Here is a 22,431-nt window from a genome sequence, read left to right on the forward strand (position 1 = left end):
ATATCCAGCAAAGTTTTTGACAATGGTTTGGTGAGCACATCTGCAATTTGATCATGACTAGCAACATGTCGTAGATGCACATTCTTCTCCTTCACATGCTCCCGAATAAAATGGAATCGAACATCAATGTGTTTGCTCCTTTTGTGATGAACTGGATTCTTGGCAAGCTCAATTGCAGATTTGTTGTCAATTCTAATTTCAGTTGATCTTTGCTATGGGATCCTTAATTCACCAAGTAACCTTCTAAGCCATATAGCATGACAAACACAATAAGAGGATGAGACATATTCTGCCTCACAAGTTGATAATGAAACTATAGGTTGCTTCTTAAAATACCACGTAAATGATGTTTCTCCCATAAAAAATAAGTATCCAGGCGTGCTTTTATGATCATCCTCATCTCCACACCAATCACTATCAGAGTATCCCACCAAATTGTAGTCTGTTGTACTAGAATAAAACAATCCCAATGACTTTGTTCCTTGAATGTATCTCAGAATCTTTTTAATTGCTTTCCAGTGTGACTGCTTTGGGTCCTCCATGTATCTGCTTACAATACCAACACAATATGTAATCTCAAGTCTAGTACATGTAAGGTATCTTAAGCTAAGGCAGATGCATTATCAAAGTTTGCTGATACATTATATGATAGGGATAAATAAATCCTGATTGTGTAATTAAATATTACATTAATTATACATGATTTGGGCTGCTAGGCCCAATAAGAAGATGTATGCCATTCAGACCAAAAAGGTTAACACATTGATCAGGCCTGATGGACCAGATCAGGCTTGATGGAACAAAGAAGGCCCAAAAACCCTGAATATTAATTAATTTCTTAATTAATTAATAAGGGAAAAATCAGCTATTGAGAAGAGTCCCAATAAGGACATAAATCCTTGCAGATTAGCCTCTAAGGGACCTAGAAGGATAAGGAATCAGTTTCCTTCTATTTAGGACTCCAAAGTCCATTCTAATTTTGAGACTTGGCTACCAAGTCTCCTATACCAAGTCAAATTCAAGGACCACCAATATCTATATAAGGGGCCTTACCCCAAAAATCAGAACTACGTTTTTTGGCTTAATTCTCTAATTCACAGAGATACGTAGGCATCTCGTAAAGGCAGAGTTAAGCTACGAAACACGAGAGCAGCTATTAAAGGCCTTGAGCTCCCGAACCTTAGTAATAACCTTAGTTTTTTATCCACAATATTTGGCGCCGCCTGTGGGAAGGCACAACAACAATCATGGCGAAAACACGGAGAACAGTTAGAGCCCTTGAAGGAGGAACACCAACGGGGACAACCCAAGTGATTTCTTCAACTATGGAGGTACCTCCTCATTCAACCTATGCAACCACGCAAGGAGAAGCCCAGATAGGGGCAACTGAACCTCAGCCACAAGGGACGATTCCCTCGGCTACTCAAGGTACGAATTCCCAAGTTCAACAACTACATGCACCTATGAATTCTCGACCCATCGGGTAAGAATATTCAACTGTTGTGACTACTAACCCCCCTTATTGGATACCCCTTTACCCCGAGGTTGGAGGAAGTGGACATGCTAGACGGAGTGAAGCGCGAGGGCGATCGTCCCCATACATACGAGGTTTGGCTCCTATCCTTAAGGATCAGGAATTTTCTGGTCCATACACTGAGAGAGACTCCGAATCTTCGGATGATGATTTAGCCCCAAGAAGGAGACCTGCTGGAAAAGAGCCTATGGCCAACGTCCTCAAAGCACCTAAGGGACGAATCCGCAAGAAGTGCAGGAAAGGATCAGGGCTCACGAGGCTGAGATTCAAAGGCAAAGGCACGACTTGGAGGCGCACCAGACCACCAAACCCCCAGTACCTCCTAGGGGGAGAAATTCTCCTCCTATCATAGACCTGGATGGTCCAGTACAGAGAAGGGTTGTTGTCCCAAGGGCTGATCCAAGCAATCTTCTTCCCCTTGGAGATCCTGATGATCCTACTCCGCCCTTCACTGAAGAAATAATGAATGCCCATATATCAAGCAAGTTCAAGATGCCAACTATCAAAGCTTATGATGGCACGGGAGATCCCGCTAATCATGTTAGGACATTCTCTAATGCACTACTGTTGCAGCCCGTGAATGATGCTATTAAGTGTCGGGCCTTTCCTCAAACCCTGTCGGGTATGGCTCAAAGGTGGTATAGTCGTTTTCCCCCAAACTCTATTGGGTCATTTAGAGAATTAAGTCAGCCTTCATTAGACAGTTTATCAGTGGGAGAGTGCATGAGAAAAGTTCAGTATCCCTTATGAGCATTGTACAGGGAGCAAAGGAATCCTTGAGAGGATACCTAAATCGTTTCACAAAGGAGGCTTTGAAAGTCCCGGACCTTGATGACAAGTAGCCATGATAGCACTGCAACAGGGAACTAGGGATGAATTCTTTAAGATGTCTTTGACGAAACATTCCCCTGAAAGCATGTTGCAGCTCCAAGATAGAGCCGTGAAGTACATCAAGGTGGAAGAGAGCATGAGGAAGACCGTAGTGAGTAATGAGCCCAGTGTAGGCATGAAGCGGAAAACTGACATGGAATATATCGCTAAGGACAAGTATCCTAGAACCGAGTCAAACCCTGATTCAACCCCCAAGAAGGGAGGACCTGGGCAAAAGTTCACTGAATACGCTAAAACTGAATGCTCCTAGTAGCCAGATCTTGATGGAAATCGAGAAAGATCGAGATATTCGTTGGCCTAAGCCCTTGAAGGCTGATCCTGCCAAGCTAGATAAGAGCAAGTATTGTAGATTTCACAAAGATGTCGGTCATGACACCGATGAGTGTAGAAAACTGAAAGATGAAATTGAGTTCCTCATTCAAAAAGGAAGATTGAACAAATACATTGGAGATGGAGGGGATAGTGTAAGTCATATGTCATAGCCTATTTGTATATTCGAGGATTCAACTCAACTCAAATAAGAATGTAATAAGTAAATAGTGGATCTATCGTCAAAGAGATCTCGCAAAGTAATATCTGTCAAAGGATTCAGAAACAAGGTTCATCTACAGACTTGAGGAATTAATTCACTAGAAGAAGTTCAAGAAATTGATCATGCCTCAGTGATATAAATCAAGATTGTGGATTTAATCAAGTGACCGAGATCTCGTTAGAGTATCATTAATTACAAGGATTTAATCTGAAGAAAATTAAAGTGTCAAAGTCAAGACATGAAGAAACGTCACGGAAGTTAGTCACTCATGAACCAGACAGTACATCGAGTGTCAACATTGAAGTGGTGGAATTGATTCATAATTTTCAGTGATTTTCAGAAGATTTGCAGAAGAATGGTTGCAGTTCAAGAATAGTATTAATTCTCTATTAATTAATTAAGTCATATAATTTAATTAAGAAAATAAATTATATCTGCAAAGATTAATTTATTTATTAATTGAATTAATTGATTAATTAATTCTGAATTAATATTAAGATTTTTCAGAATTGTTTTTGGATTAAAATCAGTTTAAATCAGCAAGACAATTGAAAATGAACTAGCATGACAATCTGGATTGTCATACCGATTGTCATGCCAAGTCATTTCAATTGTCATACCGAAAGTTACACTAGGAGGAGGATTGTCTTTCCAGTTCATTCTGATTGTCTTGCTAGTTCAATCAATAGTCTCACCGAAAGTCTTGCTAGCTCAATGGATTGTCTTGCTAGCTCAATGGATTGTCTTGCTGAGCTAAAAGGATTGTCTTTCCAATTAAATCAAAGGTTGATTGATTACAAAAACAACAGAAGCAACATAAGTCAATATCCATCCGAAAAATAGTTCAAGAACAAAGAAAAGCAGAAGCTGAAAAATATATCATCTCTTCTCTGCTAAATTTAAGATCACAATTTCTAGCTAGTAAAGTTAAATCCAAACCACTAGAAATCATTATCTTGTTCTTGTGTAACTATCTAGCGGATCAAAATCCCTAGAACTTAATCTCAAATTGCGTTTAGCATTTGATTCTAATTATTGCAAAAATAGAAAAAGTTCATGTCGAATTTATTCTAAATTTGTGATAATTAATTTGAGATTAATTCCTTGTAATCGATACAGTTATTGTAACACCTTTCAAGTTTAATAATATTTTTATTTAACTTGAATTTTGTTTCACAATTTTTTTATTCCGCATTTAATTCGATTATTCGGTACTGTTTGTATTCAACCCCCCCTTCTACAAACACATTGGGACCTAACAGATAGGAATAACAATAGAAGAAAGAACTTTGAAGATCGTAGGAGGGACCAAGACGATCAGGGGCGGAATCCCCCGCCTAGGGGACCGGTGATAAATATAATCTTCGGAGGACCACGACCCCGAGGTCCTGTGATAAACACAATCTTTGGAGGACCAACTGCTGCTGGGTTATCCAAGAACTCCAGGAAAACATATGCCCGAGAAGTTATGCATATTGTTGGGGAAGCCCCGAAGAGGGCTAGGACAGGAGTAACAATGTCTTTTGATGATTCTGATCTGGAGGGTGTAAAATTTCCCCATGACGACCCATTGGTTATAACCCCGATAATAGGGAACAACCCAGTAAGAAGGGTCCTTGTGGATAATGGTGCTTTAGTGGATATCTTGCTCCATGACACCTTTATTAGGATGGGATATAATGACTCCCAATTGACCCCAACCGACATGCCAATATATGGGTTTGCGGGAGTGGAGTGCCACGTAGAAGGGATAATCAAGTTGCCAACAACTATAGGACAGGAACAAAGACAAGCAACTCAGATGTTGGACTTCATGGTGGTGAAGGCTAGTTCGACTTACAACGCTATCATGGGAAGAACAGGGATACACGCTTTCAAGGCAGTCCCTTCTTCCTACCATTCAGTTATGAAGTTTCCTACCCAGGATGGGATCGGAGAAGAGAGATGAGACCAAAAAATGGCTAGAAGCTGTTATGTGGCCTCTTTGAGGGCAGATGGAGTTGGGGGGCAGGTTCTTCCTATTGAAGATCTAGATATCCGAGAGAATGATAAGAAAAGAGGAAAGCTAGCAGAATACTTGGTTTCAATTCCTTTAGCCCCGAAGATCCTGAGAAGGTGACTTTTATTGGAGCAACGCTCGAGGAGCCCCTTAGAGGGAAGTTGGTGAAATTTTTGCAAGAAAATAGTGACGTATTTGTATGGTCAGCAGCTGATATGCCAGGCATAGACCCGAAACTGATTACTCACAAGCTGAATATGGACCCAAATCGGAAGACAGTGAAACAAAAGAAAAGAAGTTTTGCTCTAGAAAGGCAAGAAACTATAAAATAGGAAGTGGAGAAGCTCTTAGAGGCTGGTTTTCATTGAGGAGATTCAATTTCCAGAATGGTTAGCAAACCCTGTAATGGTGAAGAAGGCCAATGGAAAATGAAGGATGTGTGTGGACTTCACTGATATAAATGATTCCTGTCCTAAGGACTGTTTCCCATTACCAAGGATCGATACTTTGATAGACGCCACTGCTGGGTATGAAATGCAGAGTTTTATGGATGGATTTAGTGGATACAATCAGATTAAGATGCACAAGGATGATATTCCAATGGTATCATTCATCACTGACTTTGGTGTTTATTGTTATCTTGTTATGGCATTTGGTCTTAAGAATGCAGGAGCCACCTATCAAAGGTTGGTAAATAAAATTTTTAAGGATCTTATTGGCAAGACTATGGAAGTCTATGTTGATGACATGTTAGTCAAGAGTCTAGTAAAGACTGATCATATAACCCATTTAAGGGAAGCTTTTGAGGTCCTGAGGTACCACAAGATGATGTTAAATCCTACAAAGTGTGCTTTCAGAGTAGGATCTGGAAAATTTTTGGGATTGATGGTCTCCAAGAGAGGGATCGAGGCCAACCCCGATAAAATAAAGGCAATCCTGGACATGGAACCACCAAAAACTATCAAGGATGTTCAGAAGCTTATAGGAAGGGTTGCTGCGCTGGGACGATTCATCTCCAAGTCAGGAGACAAGTGCTTGTCATTCTTCAAGTCACTAAAAAACATTAAGGACTTTGTATGGAGTGAGGAAAACCAGAAGGCATTCAAGGAGTTAAAGAAATATATGGCCCAGGCCCCGTTGTTGTCCAAACCAGCTTTGAAAGAAGTTTTATACTTGTACTTGGCCGTTTCAGAGAGTGCTTTGAGCGCTGTGTTGGTTAAGGAGGAACTGAAAATCCAGAAACCCGTATACTATGTCAGCAAATTTTGCATGGAGCTGAGTTGAATTACTCAACTATTGAGAAATTTGCTCTAGCCTTGGTAATGGCCTCAAGAAAGTTACGTCCTTACTTTCAGGCTCATCAAATTGAGGTGCTAACAAATCAGCCCCTGAGAAATATCATTCATAGTCCCAAGGCTAGTGGGAGGTTGATCAAGTGGGCAATAGAGCTGGGAGAATTCGACATCAAGTATAAGCCACGATCGGCAATAAAGGCCCAGGCATTAGCTGACTTCATGGTGGAATGTACCATACCAAACCAAGAAGTCGGGGGGCAGGAAGATACCATACCTCAAGACAAGAAAGTTGATAAAGGGGACAAAGAAAAGGATGATAAGGAGAAAGAATATTGGGTTCTCTATTTTGATGGAGCATCAAAAACAAATTCAAGTGGAGCAGGTTTGGTTTTACAAAGCCCTGATGGGTTCTTAATTGAGTATGCCATGAAGTTAGACTTCCCAACCACAAACAATGAGGCAGAATATGAAGCTCTAATAGCTGGCCTCGGCCTAGTAGGAACACTTAGAGTCAAGAACTTAAAAGTCTGTGGAGACTCGAAGATGATAGTATCCCAGGTAAAGGGAGAGTTTGAGGCAAGGGATGATACGATGGCTAAGTATGTCCGCCTGATAAGGGATGTGATGACCCAATTCGATGAATGCCATGTTGAGCACATTCCAAGGGAGGAAAATGCTAAGGCAGATGCATTATCAAAGTTTGCTTCATCTGAGATAGAAGAAAGTTCAGGAAGTGTATACTTCCGCTTTTTGAAGACACGGAGCATCGATGTTAAGCTTAGCTCCTATGGGCCTTGGGACGTCATGGATAGATCCCATTAAGGCCCACATTCAAACTGGTTGGTTGCCAAATGATCCTACTGAAGCACGAAAGCTAGCTGTTCGAGCACTAAGGTACTCTTTGATAGATGGGATTCTGTATAAAAGATCTTTTGTGGTTCCTTACTTAAGGTGTCTCAGGCCCGATGAGGCACGCTTGGCTCTTGAAGAAGTACATGAAGGTATTTGTGGGCAACACTTGGGGGGCAGGGCCTCAGCTCATAAGATACCCCGTTTAGGCTTCTACTGGCCAGAAATGATGGCTGATGCCAAAGAATATGTGAAGAAGTTTGACCACTGTCAGAAGCATGCACCGATCGTTAGACAACCCTCTGAGATGCTGACCTCCATCAACTCGCCCATCCCCTTTGCTATGTGGGGAATGGATATACTGGGACCTTTCCCCATGGCCACGGCACATAGGAAGTTCCTGATTGTAGCCATTGATTATTTTACTAAGTGGATTGAAGCCAATCCTTTGGCCAAAATCACAACTAAACAAGTTGCACAATTCCTGTGGGAAAATATTATGTGCCGGTATGGAATTCCCCGCATCCTAGTCACTGACAATGGAACACAATTCAACAATGAAGAATTCAAGAAGTATTGTGAGGAGAATGAAATTGAGTTACGGTTCACCTCTATGGCTCACCCGCAAGCCAATGGGCAAGCGGAAGTGGCGAATCGAATAATCCTGGATGGACTAAAGAAGAGGATCGGGAAGTCAAGGAATAACTGGGTGGATGAAATACTCCCAATACTATGGGCCTATAAGACTACCTGTAGAGTCACGACTGGAGCAACTCCCTTCATGTTAGCATATGGTGCAGAAGTAGTTGTTCCTGTAGAGATATCACATTCCTCCCCCAGGATTCAAGTTTTTAATGCTGAGGAAAATGAAGAAGGGCAAAGGTTAGCCCTGGATCTAATTGATGAAGTACGAGATGAGGCACATGCGAAATTAGTGGAATATCAGAAAAAAGCTTCGTTCTACTACAACTTAAGGGTTAAAGAAAGGTTCTTCAAACAAGATGACTTAGTCTTGAGGAAAATGGAAGCTTCTGGTGTAGGGCAGAAAGGGAAACTTGCCCCGAATTGGGAAGGGCCATACAAAGTCAAGAGCATTCAGGGTAGAGGAACCTAAAGCTGGAGACTATGGATGGTTTTGAAGTCCCGAGAACTTGGCATGCCCAAAACCTGAAGGTTTTATTATGTGTAGAACAGTTAAAGTACGATTCTCACTTATCAGAGTGACAAGTAGGTTTAAAAGCACCTTGAAGCTTTGCTTGCTTAGGATTATTTATATAGAAGATATGTTTTAGATTTTATCAGGGTTGAACCCATTTTATGAAAGGTGTCAAGAATACCAAGTTATAATAAAGAGCGTTCGACTTAATCTTAGCCTATTAGATTGATGCATTGTGAAGGATAAAACCAAGTTATAAACTTGAGTTTGAAAAATCGGAAAAAATATGATGATGCTTGGGCAAATACAACTGAAAATAATAAAAGTCAATTACAATGTTCAAATATTGTCTAAAAAAGAAGAAATACATAAAACTTAGGCCTTGGAAGGCTCAAATTCTTCGGAACCACTATCCAAAGTCTCCTTGGATGTCTCTCCAGTCGGTCCCTCGGATGTCTCTTCGGAAGTCTCCGCAAAAGTTCCCTCGGAACTATCCTCGGACGCCTTGGAGGCCGCAGAAGACGCTGGTTTAGGAGACGCTGGCTTTGGAGGCTCTTCTACCCTGGCCTTCTTTATAATGGGCTCAGGCTCCTCCTCGGAAGAAGATTCCTCCTCTTCAGAGCTGGATTCAAGCTCCTTCCTTTTTTGGCCCTGGCCTTGACTCCCCGATGGGCCGTCCTTAATCAAATCGGTGAGCTTATCTGCAACACCCCCAAGTGCTGGGACTTTCACAGGGCAGGGGAAAGGAGATTGTTCAAGAACCTCAGGAAATTCTTCCTGGATAGTCTCCACAGGAGCGTCCCAGCCTTCCTTATAGCTGACTGGATGTAGGAAGGCGTCATGCTCAACCATTAAATCCTTAAATTCCTGAGTATCCATCCAGCCGTCAAAAGCTTTGTCTTTTTGAACCTTGAGGATAACATTCTCAGCCCGGGCCGTTTCAAGGTCAGAAGTTGATGAGGCGAGTTGGGCTTCAAGAGCCTCTATCCTCTGGTTGGCCTCTTCGAGCTTCTTGTTTGCATCCTCTAGGCCAACTTTCCAAGCCTTGGCTTGGTGAATCGCCCCTTGAAAATGGACGTTCACCTACAAGATACAAAGCAAAAGTGAGAAAAATTACAGCAAAAAACTATGAATGCAAAAGGAAAAAGACGTACCGTCGCCAAAGCCTGAGCTCCGAAAAGCTCGTTAGCCTCCAAGTCCTGTTGAAGGACAAAGTCTTGATAGTCAACCGGGGAAATGGAATGCATAGACCATTACTTGGCAAACGTTGTGTTGCCAACAATCGAATCCTTTCCCCGGATTCCCCAAGCGGGTTGGAAGAAAGCCCCTGGTTTGTGTTTGGTACGTAAAAGTTGGTTGGGGCCTTCTTCGCCTGGTTCCTTCGCCTGGAGTAGGAACTCTGGGAAACGATCCCCGAGGCGCGGGTCTTTGAAGACCTTCCCAACACGTTTCATCCTGGTTGTCTCCAGGTCTTTAGGCTTTGTAGCCTCCTCAATCTTTTCAGCCACTGCAACAAATAATAAAAGTGAGTTGAGAAATTAGCAAGGTAAAAGATGGAAGAAACGAAGACAACTAGAGAAGGAAGGAAATATACTCTTTTTAGGAAGGGTAGAAAGACCACGTTCTATAAGAACGATCTCCCTGATGAGATCCCAAGAGTGGGAAGTCCCATTATCTTAAGTAAGGAGGTTGAAAGCTTTGGTCTCCTCCTCAGACAAAACTATATCGTTAGGGCTCCCATCTAGGCTAGCCCAAAAGATGAACGAAAGAGGGTACCCCAATCGCCGCCCTCCCAAAGAACGTACAAAAAATCTTTCTTCCACCCTAAATTGTTGTCACGGATGGACTTCCCGTTCACTATGTGGGGAACGCTTGGGCGCTGGTTCAGAGAAACCCACCCTGGATTCTTGTCGGGACTATTCTTGAACTGAAAAATCTTTCTAAAAACGGCAACCGAAGTAGGAACGTTGTGTTTGGCGCATTGCGATAAGTAGCACAGAATCAACCTCCAAGAGTTTGGAGGGAGTTGGCAAGGGCTGGTCCCCACATCAGCAAACAAAACAGGGATAAATGGGTGAAAGGGGAGTCTAATACCTGCCCTTAGAGTGTCCCTGTAAACGCATAGTGCGTCCTTCCTCCATTGACAGGCCCTATCGGCCGGACCCGCAAGAACTAGTTTGAAAGGTTCTTTGATTTTGAAACAACCACTCAACTTGTCCAACTCCTTTGGATCCCGCAAGGCGCTGATATGGTCGTGCGCGTCCAAATGCGCATCAGATCGGTACTCGTCCCCTCGGGTGTTGATCATATCGATCAAGGAAGTGTACCTTGATCGAATGGGGAATTCATTGGACTTTCTGGCCACGTTCATCTTGGCCAAACGTGTCATTTTCTTATCAGCCATCTGGAAAAAAATGAGGGCACATAAGAAGGAAATTTTAAACGCAAACTATGCAAAAGCATGATCAAGAAGAAAAAAAGGAAAAGTGTTTACCTGAAGTAATCCTGCTAAAAGAGGCTGGCTTGCTAAATGGAGGCTTTGGGGCTTTAAATACTCCGACCTACAGTTATTTCTCTGAGATCCTCAACAGAAGAATAAAGAAGGAGAATTTAGAAATGAGAAAGTGAGGAGCAATAGACTCTACTCACTCCTTTATATAGGAGAAAAAGTGAAGTTCAAGGGACAAAAAGCCCAGTAAGAATAAAGGCCCAAAGAAGAAAGCCCGGAATTGGAACGTTCCAGAATACTCCAAGGAATTCCAAAGAAAATAAATAAAAATTTTCAAGAATTCTAGAGAATTCTAAAGAAGGCGTTTTAATATATTAAAGTCCAGATTAATATGGAAGAGGCCCAAATCCAATTAGGATTTGGAAAAATAGAAGGCCCAAATCCAATTAGGATTTGGAAAAGTAAAGGCCCAAATCCAATTAGGATTTAGAAAAATACAGGCCCAAATCAAAGCCCTAAAAAGAGAAGGCCCAAACAAGGCCCAATCCAAATTGAATTAGAATGAATCCCAATACAGATCAGGATTGAGGTCGAATTCCAGGTCGTGAATTCTATTCGAATTCTATTCGAATTCTTTCGAGCAGACACCCAAAAATTATGAATAAAAAAGAACAGGATTGAGGTCGAAAGACAGGAAAATAAGACCAGGATTGAGGTCGAATTCCTGAATCAAGCACAATATTTTTCGAGAATAAGTGCAGAAACCTCGACTAAAATCCAGGTCGAAGGTTCGACTAGGATCCTGGTCGAAATCCAGGTCGTGAATCCTAGTTGAAACCTTTCGACCAGGAAACAAATAAGCACAGAAATCTCGACTAGGATCCTGGTCAAAATCCAGGTCGTGAATCCTAGTCGAAACCTGACGACCAGGAAGCAAAGAAAGACACAAATTTCGACCAAAATCCAGGTCGAAGTTTCGACTAGGATCCTGGTCGAAATCCAGGTCGTGGATCCTAGTCGAAATCCTTCGACCAGGATTGAAAGGCTGGCCCAAAATTCGACTAGGATCCAGGTCAAAATTTCGACTAGGATCCTGGTCGAAAAAGGGCTGAAAATTTGAAAATTTTGTAAAAAATTGCAGAAAATTTGAAAAATCTCGGAAAAAAGGGAAAATTCCTGAAAAATACCAGAAAATTCCTAAAAATAGGGAGAAGGTAAGAAAATAAAAAGGAAAGTTTTTAAACGACCCTGAAGCCGCGTACAAGGCAAATCGTTGTAAACGAGTAGGTCGCTCCACACTTTACGCAAAATGATACCCTGAAAGGAAATGAACGAACTTAACTTTTGCGAAATCTTACACTGTTTCCCAAAAGAGGATGAGACACAACACATGACAAACACAATAAGAGGATGAGACATATTCTGCCTCACAAGTTGATAATGTAAATATAGGCTGCTTCTTAGAATACCACGTAAATGATGTTTCTCCCATAAAAAACAAGTATCCAGGCGTGCTCTTACGATCATCCTCATCTCCACACCAATCACTATCAGAGTATCCCACCAAATTGTAGTCTGTTGTACTAGAATAAAACAATCCCAGTGACTTTGTGCCTTGAATGTATCTCAGAATCCTTTTAATTACTTTCCAGTGTGATTGCTTTGGGTCCTCCATTTATCTGCTTACAATACCAACACTATATGCAATATCAGGTCTAGTACATGTAAGGTATTTTAAGCTTCCGACCAAACTTTGATATAAATTTGTATCCACTGAAACTCCTCCCACAAATTTAGAAAGTTTTATTCCCAGTTCCATGGGTGTTGCTACTGGATTACAATGTTCCATTTTGAATTTCTTCAAAATATTGTTTGCATAAGCTTCTTGAGTCATCAAAATACCTGACTTATCTTGCTTCACCTCAATACCAAGAAAGTATCTAATCAAGCCTAAGTCAGTCATTTCAAATTCTTGTGTCATCTCCTCCTTAAACTCTTTAATCATTTCTACATTATTGCCCATAAAAATAAGATCATCGACTTAAAGTGCAACAAGTAGTAAATTACCTCGCCTTTCCTTAATATAGAGAGCAGCTTCATAAGGACATTGCACAAAACCATTCTTCTTGAAATAAGCATCAATACGGGTGTTCCATGCCTGTGGTGCCTGTTTTAAAACGTAGAGAGCCTTGTACAATCTCAACACCATTTTTTCTTTTCCAGCCTTTACATATCTAGGAGGTTGATTTACGTACACTTCCTCTTCGAGCATGCCATTCAAAAATGCAGATTTCACATCCATATGGTAGATAGGCTATTTTTTTGAGCTGCTTGAGAAACTAGAAGTCGTATTGTCTCCATTCTAGCCACAGGTGCAAAAACCTTATCATAGTCTATCATAGCTTTTTGTCGGTATCCCTTCACAACTAACCGCGCCTTATATCTTTCTACTACTCCTTGAGCATTCATTTTCTTCTTATAAACCCATTTAACATCGATGGGTTTACATCCTTCTGGAGGTTCCACTAGTTCCCAAGTCTTGTTCTTTTCAATTGCCTTGATTTCTTCATCTATTGCCGTCTTCCACTTCTGTTCTTTTACTGCTTCTGCAAAAATAACATTTTCTGCATCAGCTACTAGACACACCAGGTGCACCTCATCAGTTCTTTCATATAAATCTTGCAAAGTTCTCATTCTTGGATTCTGGGGCTCATCATCATTTATTTCTTCTTCTGGTGCATCAGAATTTATTGGTGAAATTTTAGAAATTGGAAAAACACCTTCCTTTGGTTCTTTTTCTGGTTCTTTACTCCAGTTCCATGCATAGTCCTCTTGTACTTGTACGTCTTGACTTTTATCCACTTTCATAGTGACAGGATCAAGAAGTGTGTAGGCTTTTTTCTTCTCATCATATCCAACAAAGATATAAGTTTTGCTTTTGTCCTCCAATTTTGTTCTTCTTTGCTCTGGTACATGAGAGTATGCCAAACTCCCAAAAACTTTCAAGTGAGACACTGTAGGCTTCTTTTTATTCCATAATTCCTGAGGTGTTTTATCTCCCAAATTTGAATGTGGACATCGATTCTGAATATAAACTGCACATTGAACTGCTTCTGCCCAGAGTTCTTTAGGAAGTTCCTTGCACTTTAACATTTATCAAACCGTATGTAATATAGTTTGATTTTTGCGTTCAGCCACGCCATTTTGCTGTGGAGAGTATGGGGATGTCAAGAACCTTCTAATTCCCTATTCTTCATAATATTCCGTAAAAGCTTTTGATGTATATTCTCCGCCTCTATCTAAACACAATGCTTTGATATGCTTTCCAATCTTTTTCTCTACCAACACTTTGAATTTCTTGAATACTTTTAACGGCCTCGGATTTTTCATTTAGGAAATAAACCCATGTCCTTCGAGAATAGTCATCAATAAAGGTGATGAAATACCTTTTGGAACTGTATGACTTGGGTGTGATAGGACCACAAATATCCGTATGCACCAACTCAAGAGGCTTTGTAGCATGATAAGTTGCCTTTTTTTGGAATGAGCTCCTTGTTTGTTTTTCCAGCACACAATCTTTACAAAAACTTCCTGAAAAATCCATGCTTAGAATTCCATGAACCATTCCTTTGTTTGACATCTCTTTTAGACCACCATAGTGTAGGGGTCCAAGTCTCATGTGCCATAAGTTTGCTTTGTCCTCCATCTTCACTTGCATACATGTCTCTTGTATGTTCTTTCAAATTCAGTTTAAACATTCAATTTTGAGACATCTCTATGTGTGCTTAGTCCTTCCATTTTTGTCTTTCAAGATCATGACTTTACCTTCCATAAAAATTGAGTACCCTTTTTCAAGTAATTAGTGCCAGGCTATGAATATTATTCTTCATGTCTGGAATATAATAAACATCTTCAATTTTGCCTCGTCTTCCATCCTTCTGAGAAAAACATATGTCACCCCTTCCTTTAACCTCAATTTTTGATAAATCTTCAAATGAGACAAATCCGGAATCCATTTCCTTTAAATCAGTAAAGAGGTGCTTGAGCCCAGATATATGGCTGTTGGCACCACTATCAAGATACCATAAAATATCATCTCGTGGAATCACATCTTTATATGCCATTAACAGAACACCATTCTCTTGTTTCTGCTCCATTTCTGCTAAATTTTCCTTCTCCTCAACATTTTTGTTAAACCAACAGTCTTTGGCAAAGTGACCAGATTTTCCACTATTATAACATTCAAAAATCTGCCACCTCTTCCAGAGTTTGATCTTCCTCCTCTGTTTCGACCGTCCTTGTCCTCGCCAATTTGATTGATTTGTTTGGACCTTTTCTTCACATCTACTGCTTCCAGGCCCAAGTCCTCAGCCTCTGGTGAGATTGGTACGTCCACGTCCTCTTCCTCTACTATATTGTGTGTACAATACCTTATTTTTATCTTCAACAAAAACATTGGTTTTTAGTCTCTGTGATTATGTATCTTCCTTCTTTAACAACCTTTCTGAGTATGCTTGTAGTGATCCCATAAGTTGATCCACGGTCATGGTCTCCATATCGTTTGATTCTTCAATAGATATGCTAACCAGTTGCAATTTTGTGTTGAAAGATCTCAATATTTTTCATTGACACGAGCATCTTCTATTTTTTCTCAGTTTTCATTTAGTTTACAACTGATGAAACCCTTATGAAATAATCTGGTACTGTTTCTGATTCTTTCATATGTAACGATTCAAATTCACCACGTAAGTTTTGTAATAATACCTTTTTTACTTTATCAACACCTTTAAAATTATTCTGCAGGATCTCCCAGGCTTCCGTTGCCCTTATTGCAGATGCCACCTTTTCAAACATGTCTTCATCTAAGCCCATGTGTATAATTGACAAAGCCTGTTGATCTTGTTTCCTGTGCTTTCAGTAGATTGTTTTTCTGAGCCTAATTCAAGGCTCCCTCATTCTCAGGTTCATCATAGCCCTTATCAATAATTTCACATGCTTCTTGTGATCCTAGAAGAGCCTTCATGCGGATACACCAGTATCCATAATTCTCCTTGGTAAGTTTTGGAACAGCAAATAAGTTATTCATCTTGTAGGTTATAGCTCTGATACCAAATTGTTGGTATATAGAGGTTTCTGTATAGGTGTCTTAGATTTCTGTATAGGTGTTTTAGATGTAGGGTTTTAGTATTTTTTTGTAAGGAATGGTTGTGTTTTTTATTCTACTGAAAAAATGATATAAGCTTCTCCATTTATAGTAGGAGAATATAAACCATCATACATGAATTAAATAAGATACATCTTTCAAGTTCTATGAATCACAATTAATATAACTTCACATATTTCTAGCATTCATTGAATACAATAATGTTCCAGAATTTTCTAGAGTCCAAGAGTTTAGTTTACTTTAACATTTCAAACTCAATTTCATTTTTTACCATTTGTGGTAACCCGCCCAACTGATTTTTAAAAAAAATTCAAATTTCTTTCCTTTTTTGGATCCCGCCCATTGAAATTTCAAATTTAAATTCCCCCACCTTCATTTGGAATCTCCCCCTGTCCATTCCCTTTCCTTTTCGTCCTGGCTCCTAGTTGTTTTCATGTTGCCTTCTAGCTATTAACAGGCCTATTTTCATTATTTCCTTGTAATTCATTGAAGAACAGCCTTAACAATTATTTGCTGGGTTTGTTTTGTTTCGTTGGGATGCCTCTTTCTTGGTCACTGGACAGATTTTATGTGCTTGTAACCTCCTGGCCTCTTTGCTTACCTCAAGTCACCCCGGTTAGAACCTCTTGGAGGCATGGAAGAGTGCTTGAATGCCTAGTACTGCTGTACCACTAGGCTATCACCTGGAAGGCCTGTTGTTCGCTATTTGTGGTAAGGCGGTTACCTAGCTTGGGGTTCATGTTATAAGACAGCGTTAACATCACTCTCGCGGTTTGGGGTTTGCTTACTTCAACAAAATCAGTTGGTTCAAGGGTAAATGCAAGCTTGAGCAACTTGATTTATTAGGAAGAGCTGGTGATGTTGATTGTTGAGCTCTAGCACTGGGTTGTTTGTTGTGTTGTGATGCTCAAACATTCTTTCTGCTTGGTTCTTGGATTTTCTGCCCTTACAATCGCTATGCTACATTTAGTTCAAGCCTTGTCACCTTGTTTGAGTTTGGCATAGATTGTTGGGTTGATGTTGCTTATACTGGACATCCTAAACAACTTGGGTTTGGCTGATTATTTGCTAATCTTTGTTGGTTTTCATTGAAGAGTGCTTGGATCTCTAGTATATGTTAAATAACTAGAATTAGCTTGTGTCACTTTGGTCAATTGGTTTTGGTTGCTGATTGGATGGTTGCCTTGTTCCCCCTCAAGATCAGTTTGGCTTCTCGGAATTTGGCATTTTAGTAGTATTTGGATTACGGTTATTATTCGATTTGATACTAGCACGGATAAGCTGCACACTAGGGAGACGCCCTAATTTATGTCAAACTGCATGCTACTGTGTTGAGCTCATTTTGGATAACTGTGATCATAGTTTGTTGGATGGTTTTCAGTGGTTCTTCTACTCTTAGTGAGCTTGGGTTGCTACTTAGTTGGCTCCTATTTGTTCTTATCACGACATTTTGGGTCGCAATGAAGAGTGCTTGTATGCTTAGTAGTTGTTGAATCATTGTGCTTAGACTTGAATGGGTGTTGTCAAGCTAATTATACTTAGCTTAATTCAAGTTTGGGGCTCTAGCTATATGGCATTTTATGCTTAACACCTGGTCTGCTTGGTTAGGTTTATACTCTGCATCTTTTCGGGCAACTTAGTTCAAGCTTGAGCACCTTGTTTGAGTTGTACAAACAGTAAAGGGTTGATACCTATACTGGACAGCCATGTCATGAGCATTATTAGTCATTTTGTTCTATGCTCAGCCGGTCCTCATTGAAGAGTGCTTGTATGCTTAGTAGGTGTTGATTTCTGGGCCTTAGACGCAGACTGATTCGTTTGGTTATTTCATGGTTGCAGAATTAGTTGGCTGCTAGTTCCCTCTCTAAGGAATATTAGTTCTATCTGAAGTTTAGCCCCTGCTAATGTTGGCCTTGTTGATTCGATCGTTCCTGATCCTTGTTGTATGTCACATTTGAAGCTAGTGGAAATGAGCGAGCATGCTAAGGAGATGCCTTAGCCTTTGTCAATCTGTTTCTTCATTTTGTATTATATTTAGGTTCCTTCATCCCCTGCGTGGGACTGATTGTGGGACTGATTACTTTCATTTTATAGATAGTCTTCCCTTGATCCGCCAAGGTGCAGAGGGTGAATCCCTCACAAACCCTGTAATCCAAATTATTATATATATATATATATATATATATACAAAAACAAACTTAGCAAAAAAAGATTGACATTACTTATTTGAGCTACCTTTAATTAAAAATGTTATTATCGTTTTTATAAACACATAGAAATATCAATAAAATTATATCTTTCGATCAGTAATCTTATTTTTGAACTAAAATACCTCTTATTTCAAATATACAAATATTTATATAATACTTATTAAAAATTTTAAATGAATATTTTTAGGACTTAAATGTCAATTTAAAACAAATTTTAAAAAATTATGTAATATTAAATATAATATATATATTTTTTAAACTATTGTTTACAAATATATAAAATGTGAATTTTTTTATTATTTATAATAGTCATTCACAAATCGGCACCTACAGAATAATGTTATTTTACCGTTTGGTCTTTGGTGATTTTGTAAAATTGTGTTGGCTAAAATTAGGGACGACATGAAATTCTAATATGTATTAATTATTTTCTATATATATATATTACAACAGTATTATATGAATTTGATTATTTTCTAAGATAAATAATAAATTTAAATGTAAATTAATATTTAATAAAAAAATAATATTTTTAATTTTAGAAAGGGAATATTATTATATTAATAAATATGATACATATATAAGAGTATTTAGAGAGAGTAAAATAAACAAATAAAATATATTTGACTTCAGGGGCGAACTTCATACATATTTTAAATATTAAACTGTTATATTTTATTTAGTATATCATATAATATGTACTTCCATACATTCTTTATTCCAACTTAAATATAAATAATTATTGATACAATACATATTTTATTAATATATTAGGATAAAAATAAAAATTATAAAAATTATGTAATTTTCTATATTTAAATATTAGTATATACACTACGAATTTTGATATTTAGTTTTTCCCTCTAACTAAATCTACTTAACAAAAATTATGAGTTACTATTATAAAACATATTTCTATTCTCTCTTTATTAAACATATGCCTTTTTTAATCGGAGAGATATAGGATTTCCAAAAAGGTGAGCGTGGAGTGGAGAAAATATGATTTATTAGCTCTTCATAGTTTTACATGGTGCCAAATGATGCTAACATCTTCAAAATTCATATGTTCCTAATACAAGGAGTCAATGTAATTGTAAAAGGTTTCTCATTCATCCCTGATTCGCTAGGAACAAGTTTGTTGTGCCTAAAATCTCACATGAGCTCGATTTAAGGCCCATAGGGAGTTTGGGCTTCTTTGACATCGATTGACAATGATTTCGGTATAACTTGGACTCATGAAAATGGGTAATGGGAACAATCTCAGGTTCTGGTGCGAACCTTGGTTCCTTAAAATGGTGTTCTGTCGAACGTTTGAACCTCGCGGTGCTTACATGGAACTAGAGCTCCCCTTTAGGGGTTCAACTAATAACAATAAGTACAGCTGTGCATCAGGAGAGGCCACTATAAGAGCAAGATAGGTGCTTAAGTACCTTTATACTTAATCATGCTGATGAAGTACATGTACGGGTGCTCATGCGTACCCCCTCCCTGTTACAGTATCAGTGATGGACGTGGATTGTACCTCCTATCTTTTAGGAGAATTGCTTGGCAATCAAGGGATCACTTACGAATCAAGTTATATCACTTTAAACGTGATAATTACATACAATTATATGATAAATACATCAATTTATGGATAATCATCCTAAATAATGGATTTCTCCAATCTTAAGTGTCCTGCTATGCATAGACACTATAAGCCCACCTGAGACGCAGTTGGAATCAATAAAAACACTTCTCTAGCTTATCAGCAATAAAGCTTGTTGCTCAAGGATAAGAGTCCAACGCTAAAGAACTACATTGAGTTGATCCCTATATAATTGGTATGTAGGCAATTGACAAAGGGTTCAGATTTTCACTCTCTATTCGGGCGGCATGTGTAATCATGGTGAATAATTTTTCTAGTATAGTTGTCCGTCCTGAGAAAACTTTCTCAGACCTTTGTATGTCATACCTTTTCCAACTCAGATCAAACACTTAACATTTCCAGCCAGGCTACCGCAGTTGCACCATTGCACTCACGGTTCTAGCAACAGCTTTAAGCCCGAGAACCAAGGGAAAATCATTTAATTCGGCATGACAATCTCGGGATGTTATTACCAAATTTCTCTCACAATATTTTTGGTGCTAGAAGAAGGGTATCATCATCATCTTCAGAGAGGAAATATGTTTGACGATGATCGTATCTCATATAATAATTATGGTAATAGTGAAAATAAGCCCGAGAATGATGTCTCATGAAAGAATTTTATGAATCTGGCCTACATACAAGAAGGATAATCAATCTCTCAAGAAGTATGCACAAAAAGGTAATGAAACGAATTAGATATCATGGATCATCGAAAAAAAGGTAAAAAAGTGTATAAATGAAGATATGGCTTCAGTGTGCATGGGTTATTGTCTTGGAAAAAAAGACTAAGGAAAATGGCCGAAAATCAGGATTGGTTATGTTGATTTTGACTTGGAACATCTGGAAAATAGGTCCATATAGGCTTCAGGTGTGAAATCGTACCCCCACCTACTGATGAAAGAAAATGCCATCTCGGTAAGTAAATTTAGGCTTCAGGTGCGAAGCCGTACCCTCACTTCTTGATAGAAGAAAATGCAATCTAGTTAAGTTAACATGGGCTTCAGGTGCAAAGCCATACCCCGAAACTGCAGATGGAGGTAAGGATCATCAAGTTTTCCTGCGAAGCTGAACCCCAAGCTACTGATAGAGGTAAAGATAATCAGAGTAGGTTCATATGGGCTTTGGTTGCAAAGCTGAATCTCAACCCGGTGATGGAAGAAATGTTATTCAGATAGGTTATGTTAGATATTGAATGCTAAGAATGTAACACGGGGGGGGGGGCTGATTGTGTTTCTTGAGTAATTTTTTCTTTTAAAACTTGTTTGTATTTTGGTGAACAAAGTAGTTAGTGATTTGTAGAGACATTGAAGAAAACATAAATAACACAAACACACAATATCAAAAACTCACTTAATTGCATGAATTAAGTTTGTCTTACTACAAAATATATGTTCTTGTAAATTAAGAACTCAACTTCTATCTTGAGAGAATACAAGAATTCCTACATCTGTTTTGTTCCTTGTGAACTAAGGACCCGTACATGCTTTATAAACTAGCAAGACGAGTTTACAAGAATAGCACTAAAATGTACTAAACCATTTTCTAAAGCAACCTTTTTCTATTTCCATTTATGTCTTAGAAAATCTGTGCAGAATCTAGCAGGTCTGTGACCACCCTTTGTCCAGTTAAACTTGGCTCTTGATCTTGTATTCTTCAAGATGCTTTGTAAACTTTCCAATTTAGTGAATGAACTGTTTGTTGACTGATAATCTTGAATCTTGAACTTGTCTTCATTCTGAATTTAAGAAGTATGTCGAGATCTCCAATTTGTTCTATAGAGAAGTGACATCTCGATAAGTATAGTGACTTATCGAGATCTCTCAGTTCTCTATAGGTATATTTGACTTATCGAGGTCCCTAGATCCTTGCATATGAAATGACTTGTCGATATGTCTGAGATCTCTACATATAGAAATGACTTGTCGATATCTCTGAGATCTCTATATACACAATTTTACTTATCAATATCTCTGAGATCTCTATATGAGAAATTGACTTTGCAATATCTCCAATTCTTCACATCTTTATTTGACTTGTCGATATCTCTGAGTTCTCTATATGCAGAAATGACTTGTCGATAGTTTTAGTTCTCTACATCTTCATTTAACTTGTCGATATCTCTGAGACTTCTCTATAAGCCATTTTGGACTTCTCTACAAGTCATTTTGGACTTCTCGAATGACTTCTCGATATAACTTGATATGTGACTTATCGATATCTTGACTTAGAACATTTTTCATAGAACAACTTTATTCAACTTCAAGATTCTACATCTTTTCTCTGAGGCATGATCACGACTTGATCTTCTTCCAGAGTTTATTCCTTATCTTGAATCTTTTCACGGAAAAATTCCCCAGTCTAATCTACTAACCATTTTTATAGACTCAAAAAATATAATTACATAATACAAAATTTATTATCAAGCAACTTAATCTTAGGGCTGTCAATGTGACTTAGTTTTGTTATTATATAGGCATGTCTTGCATAACAATCTCCCTCAATTTGTGAGAAGATTATTTATCACAAATTCATATCTGATAACAAGACTAATCCTAAGCTAAAAGTAAATACATAAAAATTGATAGATTGAAAAATACAAACTTTTATACATCGAGTAATTACAACAGTTCAAAGATTACAGAGATTAGGTGAATTTTTCATAGCCTGGTTCTTTCATAATGAGGTCCTTGAGATTTACTAGCACTTGAAGTTCCTCAACTAT

The sequence above is a fragment of the Apium graveolens genome, chromosome 8 (assembly GCF_009905375.1).
Source record: "Apium graveolens cultivar Ventura chromosome 8, ASM990537v1, whole genome shotgun sequence".
Classification (NCBI taxonomy): Eukaryota; Viridiplantae; Streptophyta; class Magnoliopsida; order Apiales; family Apiaceae; genus Apium; species Apium graveolens.